The 16,165-nt window shown below is 34.9% G+C and overlaps 1 protein-coding gene and 1 pseudogene across 1 annotated transcript in view; one reads left to right on the forward strand and one right to left on the reverse strand.

Annotated features, from left to right (window-relative positions):
- CSMD3 (CUB and Sushi multiple domains 3) overlaps positions 1 to 16,165 on the reverse strand; it is a 1,271,497-nt gene that overhangs the window by 1,204,857 nt on the left and 50,475 nt on the right. The gene's annotated exons all lie outside the window — the stretch shown is intronic.
- LOC111549511 lies at positions 4,074 to 4,673 on the forward strand (annotated as a pseudogene).

Consider the following 16,165-nt stretch of genomic DNA (forward strand, 5'->3'; position numbering starts at 1 on the left):
TGAATATCTCCTTAAAATTCAGGTCCAATTAAATATTTTCCTATTAGGAGGATTATCTCCAAATTTCTCTCTCTCTCTCTACATATATCTAGATATATAATATCTAGATATTTGTGCATTTATCTCAATATCATCTATCCATATTTACATTAAAATGTGCTTATGTAAAGTAAATAATACAGAGAACAATCATATACACACACACTTTAGCATATGAGTATAGACACAGAAACACATGTATTGAAAAACATTACAGTCTGATAATTAGATTAGGAGGTATTAAGAAAAGTATACATGTCAATGTTAAGATTTAAAATAAAAATGTTAAACCTGTATGAAGAATACATTGGCATATATTCCTTGCATGTTTCTGACATATTATTTTAATGAATGAGACAAGTCTGAATTCTTATTCAGACCACAGCACTCTTATCCCCAGCTTCCTTAAATTTTTTCTAGAGATAAGAAGGTTGGTGCTACGAAATACTGAAAAATATGGAAGTTCAAATTTGCATTCTTCATTTGTCACCCTACTTTCATACACACTAATATTTAATACATGTGAATAAACACATTAAAATTAAGTATATCAGACAAGTGAAATCTAGTGAAATACATATTTTTGGAGTAAGACATTTTCAGTTTTTCAAATCCAACATCAATATTACTTATAATATTTTGAGCTCAGCTGTGGAGGAATTGAGGGCATTTGAAAGCATTCCTAATATAATTCAGCAAGAGTTGTTGGTTTAATTATTTAACTCTCCTTCTGATTTTTTTTTTTTTTTTTGAGAAGGAGTCTTGCTCTGTCACCCAGGCTTGAGTGCCGGATCTCAGCTCACTACAAGCTCCGCCTCCCGGGTTTACGCCATTCTCCTGCCTCAGCCTCCCAAGTGGCTGGGACTACAGGCACCCGCCACCTCGCCCAGCTAGTTTTTTGTATTTTTTAGTAGACACGGGGTTTCACCGTGTTAGCCAGGATGGTCTTGATCTCCTGACCTCGTAATCCGCCCTTCTCAGTCTCCCAAAGTGCTAGGATTACAGGCTTGAGCCACCGCGCCCGGCCCCTCTGATCTTATTACTTATTCAATTATTCTTTGTGTACACTGCCATATGCACCTTGTTGTTAAAAAGTAAAAAATAAAAATAAAAAATAAAATAAAACGAACACCATAATACCATGAGGATCTAGCATGAGTGTAAGATTAATGCTGCCTATACCTTTATCCGTGGCCAAGCACTTATCATTCTGTTTGTTTTTACCGTTGGAAGACAGCGTTTTACAAGTTGACATATAAAACAACTTTTTATTTGAAAGTTATAACCATCACTTTACCCTGTATTTAAAAAAAGGTAGAATTTTATGTTACATAAAGAAGTTTACCAAAATTTCTCTATGGCTTTCTTTCCCTCACCTACAAAATCAATCTCAAGATAATGGTGCAAAACGATGTCATCCTTTTTTTTTTCTTTCTTTCTTTTTTTTTTTTTTTTTTTTTTTGAGACGGAGTCTGGCTCTGTCGCCCGGGCTGGAGTGCAGTGGCCAGATCTCAGCTCACTGCAAGCTCCACCTCCCGGGTTTACGCCATTCTCCTGCCTCAGCCTCCGGAGTAGCAGGGACTACAGGCGCCCGCCACCTCGCCCGGCTAGTTTTTTGTATTTTTAGTAGAGACGGGGTTTCACCGTGTTAGCCAGGATGGTCTCGATCTCCTGACCTCGTGATCCGCCCGTCTCAGCCTCCCAAAGTGCTGGGATTACAGGCTTGAGCCACCGCGCCCGGCAAAACGATGTCATTCTAAGAATGGTGCATCACTCAATAGTGGGACTAGATAACAGGTATTCTGCCTGAGGAAATCCTCATTTGCTTCCCAAATAATTGATAATGTAGCCCATAAAATAAAGAGTTGTTACACCAGAAAAGAGACTTAATAAGATATAATGATGTCCATATTGCTATCAGTCAGTTAACAAACATACACTGAATATCTACTATGTGCTAATGTCTGCCAAGAGCATATTTCTAATATGTAAAATTCACTCTGAGTTTAGACTATAATTTAGAAGTTATTTCTCCCCCTTCCACTGAAAGCAGTAGGCAGAGTTCAGAGGCAGCCAGTAGAAAACAGTTCCAGATGGATTCAAAGCCAAAGACTATTTAATACACACACACACACACACACATATACACAGACACACACACACGTGTCATGCCGAGGAAAATAAGAAACTATCAATACTTTACGAAGAGCATTGAAAGATGGAACCCTCCTTAGCAATGAAGCCAAGAAGGCCCATTGAAAAATTATTGTTCCCCAGAACAATTTGCTAATTGCTGAAGAGTCAGCAATTAGTATTAGCGAGATTTGATTTTTTAAAATGCTGCCAACATAAAATAGGAGTAGCTTATGAAAGACTAAAAGATGAGAGAAATGACCTACATAAGAATTAGAAGAACATAGAAATGAAGTAAGAACAAACCAGGATAATTTAGAACTAGAATAATGGTTTTCATAATTACTTAGATAAAGAAAACTTGAAGTTTTAGAAGTCTTATATAATTAAATTTGTTTATGATATTCTAATTTTTTACCAAAATTTTAGGCAAAAATAGTGCTGTGTTCTTTTAGTGTCATACTGGAGCACTGTCTAAGACGCTCACTCGATGATTTAATTATCTATATGAATGTAACTTTTATTTTCTCAATTGGCAAATGATTAAAGCACAGGCTCTATGAAATCATCTGCTTGTGATTTTTTTCTGGTAGGGAAACAATTATTTTCCGTCTAGTAGAAAAGATAATCTCAGAGGTGATTGTTACACTGCCCTGTAGGACATTAGCCCCAGTTTTGTATCTAGACTTGCAATCTGATTTCAATATTTTTTCTTTGGTACCTATAAATTTTCAACATCTTAAATATGTTCTGAACCAGTTTTAACACTGATGGTTTAGTCACTGATGAGTTAAATAAAATTTTAACTTGTGTATATTCTCTACTTGTGTGGGGGTAATGTTGTTTAACTTTTTGAAAATCATACTTTGACAGTTTAATAAGTTATATGAAGCGAGTTACATTCAGTATAGAGTATCGAGTCATGTTTATCTAACTATTTGGTTATCTTCACACAACTGAAACGGCAAATATCCTTCCAAATGTGGTTGTAATATTTGCCTAGCTGTAGTCCTAATAATGATGGCGGTCTCTTTCTACCAGAATGAAAATACATATAAGCAGCATCTTATAACGAAAGCTGTTTGGTCAGGCAAGAAGTAAATCTTATTTGTATTTTAACATGCTCTTAATTAATTTGGGCAGCATTGTTAGTATTACAACCTAATGCTAAAGTAAAACTTAAGGTTTTCTAATATATTTTATTATACGTATGTAAGAGCATTTAAGCTTATTTAAAAGTACTTTGAAAATAAAGCAAATGTAGTTTTAAAATACAAACAAAATCTACTTGATCTAGCAAATCTTATTTAAGATGAACTCAAGCTCATTGTTTTAATAAGAGGACTCAATATCTTTCATGAATTTGGACATTTATAAATTATTTCATTTGAACGTAGAAGATAAAATTTAGTTATTTTTAAAGGCAGGATATTGATATTAAAAAATAGGTTCCTGAAGTAGACACTTCCAAATAGCCTTTGAGGCATAAAAATTATTTGATGTATACATTTCTAATAATTTTTCTTTAATATGAAATATTAAAACATCTTTAATAATTTGGTATGTTTCTTATATGAGGGTATTTAAAAGTAAATACATGTTCAAGAACTGTTTAGTAATGCATATTTTGATTCAAATAATAATAACAACAAAAAATATATTTTGTAGAAAATTTGCCATTTCATTCAAAAACTGGGAGGTGAGGGGTTGGAATGTACAAGACACTTAACAGTAGGTGGCAAATCCTGTCTTCTGTCTTTTCTGTATTACTTATGCGTTTGCTGTCCAAAATAAACTAATATGTAAAAACTACAACATTGATATGCAATTTTTTTAAATCCTCATCAAAAGAAAGTTTACCACTCTCTCTTTCCAGACCTGGCCAGGCAGGAGGCACCACCATGGGAGTTGACACCCGCCACAACAAAGACCGAAAGTTTCCGCGCAAGGAGCCCAAGAGCCAGGATATCTACCAGAGGCTGTTGGTCAAGCTGTACAGGTTTCTGACAAAGGAATCAACTCCACATTCAACCAGGTTGTGCTGAATAGGTTGTTTATGAGTGGCAACAACCGGCCACCTCTGTCCCTTTCCCGGATGATCCAGAAGATGAAGCTTCCTGGCCGGGAAAACAAAACAGCCCTGGTTGTGGAGGTCATAACGGATGATATGAGGGTTCAGGAGGTGCCCAAACTAAAGGTGTGTGTGCTGCGCGTGACCAGCTGGGCCCACAGCCACGTCTTCTGGGGAGTGGGGTGGGGTGGGGTGGGGCGCTGGGCAAGATTCTCACTTTCGACCAGCTGGCTCTGGACTCCCCCAAGGGCTGCGGCATCATCTGGCTCTCCGGTCCTCGAAAGGGCCAAGGGGTTTACAGCCATTTGGCAAGGCCCCGGAAACCCTACGAACCCTACATCCGCTCCAAGGCCGGAAGTTCGAGCGCGCTAGAGACCGAAGGGTCAGCCGAGGATACAAAAACAAACCCTGGACACTACCCTCTTATTGAAAATATTTTAGATGCTGAAAAAAAAAAAAAGTTACCTTCATTAACATCATTTTCTTTTTAAAATACAGAAAAGAAGAAATTATTTCAGTCTATACATAAATAAAATATTCCATTTATAAAATAATATCTGAAAGTGATTTATCTATCTTATCAAATTTTGGTATAAAATGCTGATAAGATGCTGATAAGTCAAAAGTGAAATCTAAAGAACTAACATTACAGTGCAAATTGGGAGCTTTCCTAAGATTTTGCCTTATGTGCAAGCTATCTGAAAGCCGAGCTTTAGTTCATTTGAGCTATACTTTTAATCCAAAGAAGGTACATATTTCCATTTTTCTACTTGAGTTTGTGTTAGTATTTATAAAACATGCAAATATTTATTTTTACAAACAATAGAAACTAATTTTAGCAAAGCACCACACTTGGAGTTGGATCATCTGCAATTCAGTTCAATCATGCTAACTTACTTTGAGATCTGTATTGGGGTTCAATACCATTATGCATAAAAATAAGCTTTCAACACAAAATTATTACAGCAGACTGTGTTGAGTAATGATTTATCTGCCAAAAGTTATTTATTCAATACACTCAAAGTAACACGTAGATGAAAAAATATTAAAATGTATTTTCTAAAAAATAAACTTGAGGAGCACGCCTGAAAACGGTGTGCTTGCTTTTTTGGAAGATTTTCAAAACGGTCATATAAATTTGTATTTAAATGGATAAACTACTCAGGGAATAAAATAAATACACAAATAAATAGGACTGATACAATGATTATAGCTCTTTAATTACACAGAATTCCATAGATTTTTATGGCTTCTCCAAAAGTTCCATTATGAGATTAATAATAATAATATAACATGTACAGAAAACATCATTCTGTACTATAGACATAACCCTTAGAACGACATTTATTCTTGGTACCACAATTTTGCTAAGCACAGTGAGTCATTTGTGAACTTCTGAATATGGTGTAATGTGAAGATCCTGTATTATGAATAGGAAATTCAACTCAACTTAGCATTGACTTACTCAAAAAATACGTATCTAATGCCTCCTCAGTGTCAGTCCCATGCCAAGACCTGAATATACGATAAAGAAACAGACTTACCGAAATGGTAAACAAAACTGACATTCCTTGTTTAGAGATATAGTCTAGTTGAGGAGGTAGATATTATATAAGTAAACGTTTTAATTATATATTGTGGTAAGTTACATAAAGAAAAGGATAGTATTTAATCCTCAGAGGATATGATAGATAGTAGTTTTACATTAGAGTGGACAAGAAAGGCATTTTAGAATAAGAGATGTTTTGTTGAAATTTGTGAAAAAGGAGGAAGCCACGCAGTGAACCTAAGAAGTACCTTGTTTGTAGAGGAAATTTGCATGATAATTGTTTGGACGAACGGAGGCAAGATGGTGCACTTCTGGGTTCTTCTTCGCCACCAACGCTTCCCCCGCGCCAAAATGCAGCCGGCGCCCGGGAAGGTGCAGACCAACTGGGCATGCGCCAGGTGACGTCAATCCGAAGAGACCAAGATTTACCTGGTCGCACCTGCGGAACGCCCCTGACAAGCCCATGCCCCACCTATTGCCCTGCCACTCCTAGAAAAGCCGCTCTCCGCCATTGAGCCAGGGGGATTTCCCAGCTTCCCAGTCCTGTCGGGATGTCGGGACTGTGGAAAGTCCCTCCGAGGGCCCCATGGGGGGACTCTGCCGGCCTCCTTCGCCGGAGGCCACAGACTTCTCCCGCACACCTTAGGTTACCAAAATAAACTAGCAGTTTTGCGCCTGACCTTTTCCTACTTGCTGGTTCTTTTGTGCTCGCTCTGGTGGTCTTAGAAAAACAAGACAATAATGTCCATGTGCAAGAATGTTTGCTGCTTTAATGCAGTGGATCTCAGCTGGGGGAGATACTGCCACTCCCCACGGCGGGAAATTTGGCAATGGGTGAAAACAATTTTGATTGTCACACTGGTGTGTGTGTGTGTGTGTGTGTGTGTGATTAATACTGGCATCTAGTGGATAGAGGCTGGAAATACTGCTAAATATTTTTCAGTGCCGAAATCCCTTCATAAGAGGCTAAACTTGAGAAACCCTACTTTAAAGAAATTGAAAGAAGTGCAATGTGCCCCAAAGCGCAATGTTACAAGATGAAATTGATGAGATAGAAAGGGATCATGAAGGAGCCTGTAGTCCATGACAAGAAGTTTGGATTCCATTCTGTGAAAAACTGTGTATTATCATTAGGTTTTGACTGAGATACTAATAACATTTCATTTACATTTTAAAAATCATTTCTCTGGGAAATAGTGGGTTAATGAAAAGGAATCTTTTATTTTCTACAGCAGGATTATTTTAGTGTAGTCAAAAGGAGAGGAAGTAAATTATAATGAACATTAACCTATTTGGGTAAAAACACTATGCTATTATTGTCTTCTCCATGGAATTAAAAAAAAAAAAACTTGCATATTAACTCTTGCTAAAAAGGGATTTTTCTGAGAATTAACACATACACACACACACTGAGTATTTTGTGGATAACATAATGGTATAAAATAAAAGTAAATACAACAGTTCCAGTAAGGAAGATATATAACAATATTCCAAAAGGCATATAACCATTGCAAATTTATTTGTTCTAGGAAGAAGGCAATAAAAATGAAGTGAACTGGTTGAAACAGACAGTGGAGGCTGACCATAGGGCTAAGTGATAGGTTGGATATGTAGCCTAAGAAGTTTTTAGCTCCAGCACCTAAGCAGATAAGGTATCAGTAATAAAAATAGAAAGAACGTGGCTATAAAAGAATGTGGTTGCAATGGATCTCTTATCTTCAGCTTCTCCAGCCCCCTTTATAATTCAATAACATTTTATTTTACTTGAAAATTATTCTAATAATATAATATTTATGTACTTTTTAATCTTTGAACAAAGTTGAGATTTATCTTATATCTACAAAACAGAAAACAATGACTATATTTCAGTAGCCTTATATGTGCAGGAAAATCTATAAATATGCATCATTAAATAGAAACTATGCATTATTTATGCACTAGAGTACACCCTTCCTGTTCATCAGATTCCTGTTTTAGGAAAGCTATCTTACAGCTCTGCAAGTTGTGGAAAATTGATAGCAATGCAAACTAATTCCTGTCTTGTCACATGCAAATTTGATCCTGTCCAGTAGATGTTTATTTAAATCACTTCCCACTTCACTGTAGAAAAAGGCAAACTTGCCCTTATTTGCATATTCATTTCAATATTCATGATCTGTACTGTGTCTGCTCTTCAAAAGGTTCTGTTTTTAACCAGTTATAGCATCTGTGGGATTCCCTCATTAATGAGTAAATAAACTGTTTAACATGTTCATTTTGATATTTACATTAGAGTTGTAATTTTACCTTTTGTTGAAAACTATGCTTTTGCAGGTTTATCTTATTCTAATTTAACAGGACACTTCTTTTCAATTAACTTCAAGTTGCTTATCATCATATCATAAAATGTTTCAAACTAAGGTGTGAATAAAACAATAGTCGAAAATTCCCTGTCTCTGAAAGATATTTTCCTGAATATATTACTGGAATATATACACATAAAAACTCCAAATGTGTGTCCTTCTTTAATTTAATAAAAAAAAGGAAAGAATTAGAAAAATATGAACCACTGTAAATGCCCTTTATTGAAATGGATCTGAATATAGACTAATGTTTTCACAGCTTGCAGATAAATAAATAACTACTGCCACTTTTGCAGAGACTGGCAATGAACATCAACCACAATTTATTAACACATCCAAACTCAAAACCAAACTGCTTGAACAATAAACTTCCGTAATAACGCAAAAACGATTTTAAACTATGCCTATATTCTGTTTCTCAAGCAAATAGATATTTAAAGCAATTACTTTTTGACTTATGTCACCAAATGATGGTTCACTTTTGCCCAAGGAATGCTTTATATTCTCATGTTGTCTTTGATATGTGCCACTCAGAGACCAAATGCTTTTCAGAATATGTGATGTGGCCAGAAAACCGTGTCTTGATGTCCTGCAGTCTGAAGGAAAACAAATAAGCGAAAAGAAGAAAAAAAAAAAGAAAAAGAAAAGAAAGAGAAAAAGGCAAACCTCAGAAGACTGCTTCTCACTTCTTCCCTCAGGCCTTTTCCAGGCAGTCAGCTCTTTCAACTAGGAATAGATCCAAATCCCGTCTCCATATATAAATGCCAAGCTCGCACAATGTTTCTTGACTTCAAAAATAGATGTTTCTCTTCAATAAAGTTGTTGAATTATTTTAGAAGATTTTTTCTTTATTTGACACAGATGGTATGAATTTATCACTACAGGTAAGCTAAAATGGTTTCCCAGGCACAAGTGGGAAGAGAAACACAAATTAAATGATTTTCATAGAATAATTAAGGTGTGAAAGAAATCAATTTATATAGCATATTTGGGAATTACAGGGGGTTCTGCAAAATGAAGTATTTATATATGAAGAAGAAATTAATGAAAATAAAGACTATCCCAGAAACAGAAACAGATCTAGGTTTTTAAAGGCCTGAAGTTTATTCTTTTGGGGATCTCACCCTAAGAAAAAGAATGCAAAATTGCAGAAATAAGATTACTAATGTCCATTTAGTGTTTTTGAAGGGTTTGAACAAATGTCAAGCTCCAAAGCTTAAACTTCATTAGAATAAATCTATCTCTTTTGAAGAAAAAAAAACCTTATTTTAATGTGCTGTCAAGTTTTTTATTTATTAAGCCCACATTTAAAGCACTTTAATGCCCATGATATGGTAGTTTCTAGGGATACAGAGATGAAGAAAACAAAAGGTACATGTTCCTTGCAGGCCTTGGAGGTCAAGAAACACATTAATAAGATAATCGAATGGCCAATTCAATAAAGGAGGTAAAATATGATTTTATAAAAAAGGCCATAAGTGAAAAATTTAGGAAACACAATATACAAAGCATAAAGAAAATAACTCATAATCCCACCACACAGAGATACCCTATACTACTGTTTTAACTTACTCATTTCTATTTTAGTTTTGCCCATTCACAAATAGATAATCTTGGAATTCTTATGAGTATATCATGTATTCAGAGTTACATTTATTTAATTTACATTAGTGTGTCTAAAAATTAATATTTTATATATCTAATTACAGTTAATTGAACAAAATTTGTTTAAATATCTCAATATTGCTTGAGAATTTCTGTTTAAAATATTTACACTTATAGATATTAGTATAACAAACATTTTGGGTTTCACATCTGAACATCTGCTTAGAGTCCTAGATGTGGAATTGTTTTTACAAAATTATAATTATTTAAAGTATATAAAGGTATTTTGTATGTATTACTAAATTATTCTTTAAAAATATTGTGCCTACTAAGCTTCTAAGAATATTTAATTAAGACAATGTTAATTTCACAGCATCCTCATTAGCATTAATTATTATGATTTTTAAATACTTAAAACTTGATAATCAAAATATTATTACAGTTTTGCTTTGCCAACATTTATTTAATTTGCATTTACAATGAGTGATGAGTCAGTCTTTTTTATTTTTAACTTTTTGTACTTCTTTAGTAGTTATCCATTTTAGTCCTTTCTCATTTTGGTGGGCGGTGATTTTTCTCTTTATCATTTTTATAATATTTTTTGGAAAAAATAACTAAGTGAATTATAGCATAATTAAGGTACTTTAACTTAGTAATTTTTTTTTCTGAACATTAATACCACCTACCAAAATGTAGAATCAGAGACTAATCTTGAATGAGGAAATCCTTTGAGTCTATATTAGAAGTCTCATAAACTTTGTGATTCTATTCAGCATATGGTTACTAGTCACTTCTGCACAAGAATTTTAAAACAGTTGGCCAGGCGTGGTGGCTCAGGCCTGTAATCCTAGCACTTTGGGAGGCCGAAATGAGAGGATCACTGGAGGTCAGGAGTTCCACACCAGCCTGGACAACATGATGAAACCCCATCTCTACTAAAAGTACAAAAATTAGCTGAGTGTGGTGGACCAGTCCTGTAATCCCAGCTACTTGGGAAGCTGAGGCAGGAGAATCCCTTAAACATGGCAAGCGGAGGTTGCAGTGAGCTGAGATCGTGCCACTGCACTCCAGCCTGGGAAACAGAACGAGACTGTGCCTCAAAATAAATAAAGATAATAAATAAATAAAATAGTTGTTAAACACTCTAGAATTTCATAGAGGTTAAATTTTTAAGGAAATGAGAAAATCTGTGAAAGCATGGGTTAAGATGAAGAGTAGGAATGGACACTCTGCTGAGAGGGAATAGCACTTAGGCACAGAGGGAGAAATGAAAGAACATAAGTCTTAAGGAGTTCAGGTAGCTGTGTACTGAAAAAGAGTAGGGGAATTAGGAAAGTTAACGCTTGAAAGTGGAGAGATGGGCAGGGATGGGATCAGTTTAAATAGTAAGAGGATTAAGCAAGGTAGCTACCTGTGCAAATCTGTGCTGTAGAATGATATATTTCATAGTATCGAAGAGAGATTTAACAAAAACAGAAAAAGGGACACACATATTTCTACTAAAATAATCCTTATTGCAACTGTAGAGTCTGACACAGGCACCTCCAGGAGAAGTAGAATGGAGAGACGCACATTTGAAAAAAGACAGTTGATGAGCCTGCTTGAGTGGAAAGAGGAAAAAGCAGACACATCTGGTCTATAAAGATAGAAGCACAATTCAGAAAGATAAGGGCTCTGAGAATGTAAAGTTTGGAGAGACACAATGAGGTTTATTTTGATGATGTTGATTTTCAGTGCCTGCAGATCATCCAGGTAGTAATATGCACTAAGGAGTGATTTTAGGGTTTTCAGAAAATTGGCTTCTGGTAGTTGACTTTGCAATTATTTATTGCAGTTCAGCAAGTTTCTCAAAATTAAATAGTTTGCACCAGAGAGGCAGTTTTTCACAGGCTGATCACTCTTGTCTTTTATTATCAGTAATTCTAGATCTATATCCTTTTTATTCGAACTCTGGTTTCCTTTATTCAGATGCTGTTTGTCTCCACCAGCTGGGTGACCACACCTTCTCACTTGGTCCCTCTGGTTTCAAGTGCTTCCCCTACCAAAACATTCTTCAACTGTGGCTAACGCAACTTATCTAATGCATACGATTTAAGATTAACTGCATTATTATTTCTTACTGACTTTAGGAAACAACCTGGAATACACAAATATATAGGGTGTGTTTCATCTTACCTCTCAATATTCATCTCTTACCCCAAATTCCCACCATACTTAAAAACATGTCTTGATAGCTTAGCTCATGTCCCCTCCTTAAAGCTGAAATATGAATCTTTTGTCATAATCTATAATAATTATTGACTCTCTGTCTCCTCTACTAACTGAAGTATTCTTGAGAAAATATTTTATTTACCTTAACACTTAGAAACCCTAGCACCTAACTCTGTACCTGACATTTGGAGGGCACTCAAAATATGCTTAATAAATGAATTCTGTTTCCTCCAAGCGGAAGCACTATTCATTTTTGAAGATTTTTAATGGAAATCTATGTAGTGTATCAGTCAGGATCCAGCCAGGAAGAGAAAAAATATACTAGGTGTTTCAATAGAAATAACATATGTTTAGAAGCTGCTAAAGGAGAGATAAAGTGAAACACTGAGGTGTCAGATAGGAAATAACAGCAGCTTCCATCTCTAGAGCTGGAGAAACAAAGGCAAAGGTTTTGGTCTATTAGAATGCATAGGTTCGTTGAAAGGATCCAAAGATCTGGAACCCAGTTCTCAAAAGAGAGGAAATCACTCAGCTCATTGTGGTACATCTGAGAAGGCATAAGGAGGCTGTTTTGAAAAGTGCTAGAAGAATCTGGAGAATTAAATGAAAATCCGCACTGGAGCTCCCCTGCTAGTCAAAACAAAGCAAGAACACAGGAACACAGGAAGATGCCAGGGTTTTCTCTCCTCCTTTTTCTTTCTGTCTGCTTTCTACCACCTTTTACTTGTGGAACCCAGTGGAAAGTCACCTGACAAAAGATAAATTGAGTTTGCAGAATCCCAGCCTGGGCACCCAAAACAGAGTCTAAATTTGTTTTGTTAGTTCCTATAATCAAAGTAGATGGATACAATTGAAGTTTAGTGAATATCTTAGTAACCAGAATATGCATAATGATCATGCAATATGATAATGAAAGACAGGAGTCATCAGCCTGTGAAAAACTGCTCATCTGGCTCAAACAATTTAATTTTGGGAAACTTGTTGAACTCTAATAAATAATTCAAAAGTCAATTACCAGGACCCAATTTTCTGAAAACCCTAAAATCCTAAAACCCTAACATCACTAGTTAGTACATATTCCTACCTGGATTATCTGCAGGCACTGCAAACAGACATGATCAAAATGAACCTCATTGTATTTCTTCAAACTTTACATTCTCAGAGGCTTAAAACTTTACCCTAATATCTTAAAAAGAAAAATAAATGAGCATTCTGGACAAATAAAAATAAAAACCACAATCATTCACAATACAATAGACATGAAAATGAAACAATTTACCAATGTCCTAAAACATTAAGGACAGATCTTGCTTATGTCTAGTCATTATGATGTAATGTATCAAAGAAAAATGAGCTCACTGAATCCATACATGCTCCTTGAATGGTGTGCCAGGTCTCAATGCTGAATGGGAATACATTACCAAGTAGAGGTGCTGAATAAACCTTATGCTGACTTCACATCATGGCTTTTCCTAACACTTTTTGACATTGATTTTTCTTGTGGGAACAAAAGTGTCAAATAGAAGTCTGTACCCCAGGAATACGTCAAAGCTGGGGATTGAATTTGTGGATTCTTCAACATTTATTTGAAACTATGGAAGACGATAAAATTTCCTAAGGGAATTCTGTAGGAAAAGATAAAATACCCAAGATGGTACTTGGGAAGCAATAATATTTAAAGGTTGTGGCAGGGATGGGGAGAGAAAAGAAGAAATTGGAAAACCCTAAAAGACACAATTCAGAAAAGATGCTATCACATTGTGGTTTTAATTTGCTTTTTATTAAAATTACATTGAACATTTTCCTCATATTTACAGGTCATTTTTATATGAAAATTATCTATTTACATGCATTACATTTTATTTGGGGACATTCTTGTTTTTCTTTTAAACATTTGTATGAACCTTTAAATATAAAGTTAAGATAGTCAAATAGTAGAAAATCTTTAGTGACATCATTCTTACTGTTCCTCTGAAACAGACTTGAATTTTAGTTGCAGTTTAAGAAATATTGTGCCAAAAATACAAAATGTTTTGGAAAAGCCCAAATATATGAAAATGCAGAAGAAGATATGCCAGTATTCTCTTTAGCTCTTCCCTCCCTTGCCTTTTTTATTTTGGTAGGCAGAGTCCAAAAATAGTGTTTAAGAGTGGGGGTAGTAGATGTCTACAAAGATGACTTCCTGGATTTCAATCTCATTTTGACCATTTACAAGCTGTGGGCTCCTGAGCAAATTATGTGCTTTCTCTATGACTCACTTTCCTTCTCTCTAAAATGAAGACGAAAATATATGTCGCTAAGTAAGGTGATTTTGAATATGAATTGAGTTGATGCATAAAGACAATTTAGATCAGTACATGCACATAGGAAACATCTAATAAATAAGAGCTTTACATTTATTAGGCCCTGCACTCTTTTTGACTAGCACAATACTGGCATATTCTATTAGAACTGATCTCTCTCTCCATCTCAATACGTATTTTTTAAAAATCATATTTTACAAGCAAGAAAGCCAAAGCCTAACAATACTGATATTTGAACCCCCAAAGCAACAAATGGCACTCAATGTCAATCGTAGCAATTAGACTACATTCACCAATCCTTTCAAAAATGTGATCTACAGACCACTACATCAGAATAAACTGCAGTGGTTATTAAATAAGATTACTGAGCCTCACTTAGTTTTACCGAAAACAATCAATTTGGATTAAGCCCAATAATTTTGTTGCAAACTATTACTTCAAATGTTTCTCAAGCACACTAAACCAGAAAGTCTTTATGCAGAAGAAAATATGATCCAAATTTTATACAAAAGGGTGGCATGAAAGAAGAGAGCTTCCAGCAGTGGCATATAGAGAGCATATACATTATAAAGCATTTCAGATTTTTAAAACTAAACCTGGGAAAATGATATTTTTGAGCAAGAAAGCCAAGGAACATTTTAAATTGGAAGTGTTCCTATATATAAGACCATTCTGTTGCCTCTTAAAAAAGATTCAAAACAAATGAAATGATGGTTTAGATTTCAAAATTCAAGCTATTTTTTATTCATTAATTACATACATACTTGCTGGTTTCATTGTTAAGGATCCAACAGTTTTGGAGGAATGTAGACAGAAATTTCTTCCCTCATTTTAGTATAGTTACCATCACAATAAGTGACCTCATATGAATGAGACTGGAATGAGATAATGTCTGTAAAACTTTTTGTAAACTGTAAAATGTCATAGGCTGATAAATGACTTTTATGAATACAGTAGTAATTCTACATCACTTGCCCACTTTATATAAGCCTTTAATAACCAGCATATGCATTAGGAAGCTACTGTCTTTCAAGTACCACATGAGGCAATTAAGGAACTAAGATAAATAAGATAAAATCCATACTTTCGAGGTATTCATAATAAATTTTATGGTTGCAGAGAAGAGCAGAAACAAGGAGACTTTAAATCCTCTTAAAGGAAGTAAAATATGTATGGGAAGTTGGAGAGGACCTCGTAACGCAAATGTAGACAGAATTTAAAAGGAGAATTCAGAAGAAGCATAAGAAAAAATGTAAAAGGAGGATCCAGAAAGAAAAAGAACATGACAATGATTGGCAGAAAAGGGGGATGAAGAACAAGAAGGGCAAAAAGAAGAGGAAGTAAAAAGGAAGAGAAAGATAATGAAACAAAGCAAAATAATTTGGATTAGCAACAATATAGATGCAGCTGCTAACATGTAGTTCTTACTAAGTATGGAAATCGAATCTACATGTATTACTGTCACTTTCACATGTTATCCCCACATCTCATCTAAATACTCTTAATTTGACACCTAATACTATAGTTGAACAATAAATGGGTTACTGGGCAGAAGAGCAGTATCAGGTAGAAGAACCAGAAGCATATTACATTGTGGCATATTCATCTAGTCCTGTTGAACTAGATATCCTGCTATGTTTTGGGGAGAGTTAAAGAGAAGCCTGAATAGGCCAGAAAGGGATGCATTAATTTATTCATTCAAACAATATTTGATTATCTTTATATGCTTTACTAAGGTATATAGGTAATACAGAGCTAAAATACAAGGTTTTACATAGGGAACATCCTGTAATCAGATTTGTATCTCATGTGTAGGATTGAGATGAGGCAAGGGACAAACATAATAGCTCCCATGAAAAATAGTATCAGCATGAAGTAAAAAGTGGCAATGGAATATAATGGAGATATCGGT

Source organism: Piliocolobus tephrosceles, chromosome 7 (genome assembly GCF_002776525.5).
Source record: "Piliocolobus tephrosceles isolate RC106 chromosome 7, ASM277652v3, whole genome shotgun sequence".
Classification (NCBI taxonomy): domain Eukaryota; kingdom Metazoa; phylum Chordata; class Mammalia; order Primates; family Cercopithecidae; genus Piliocolobus; species Piliocolobus tephrosceles.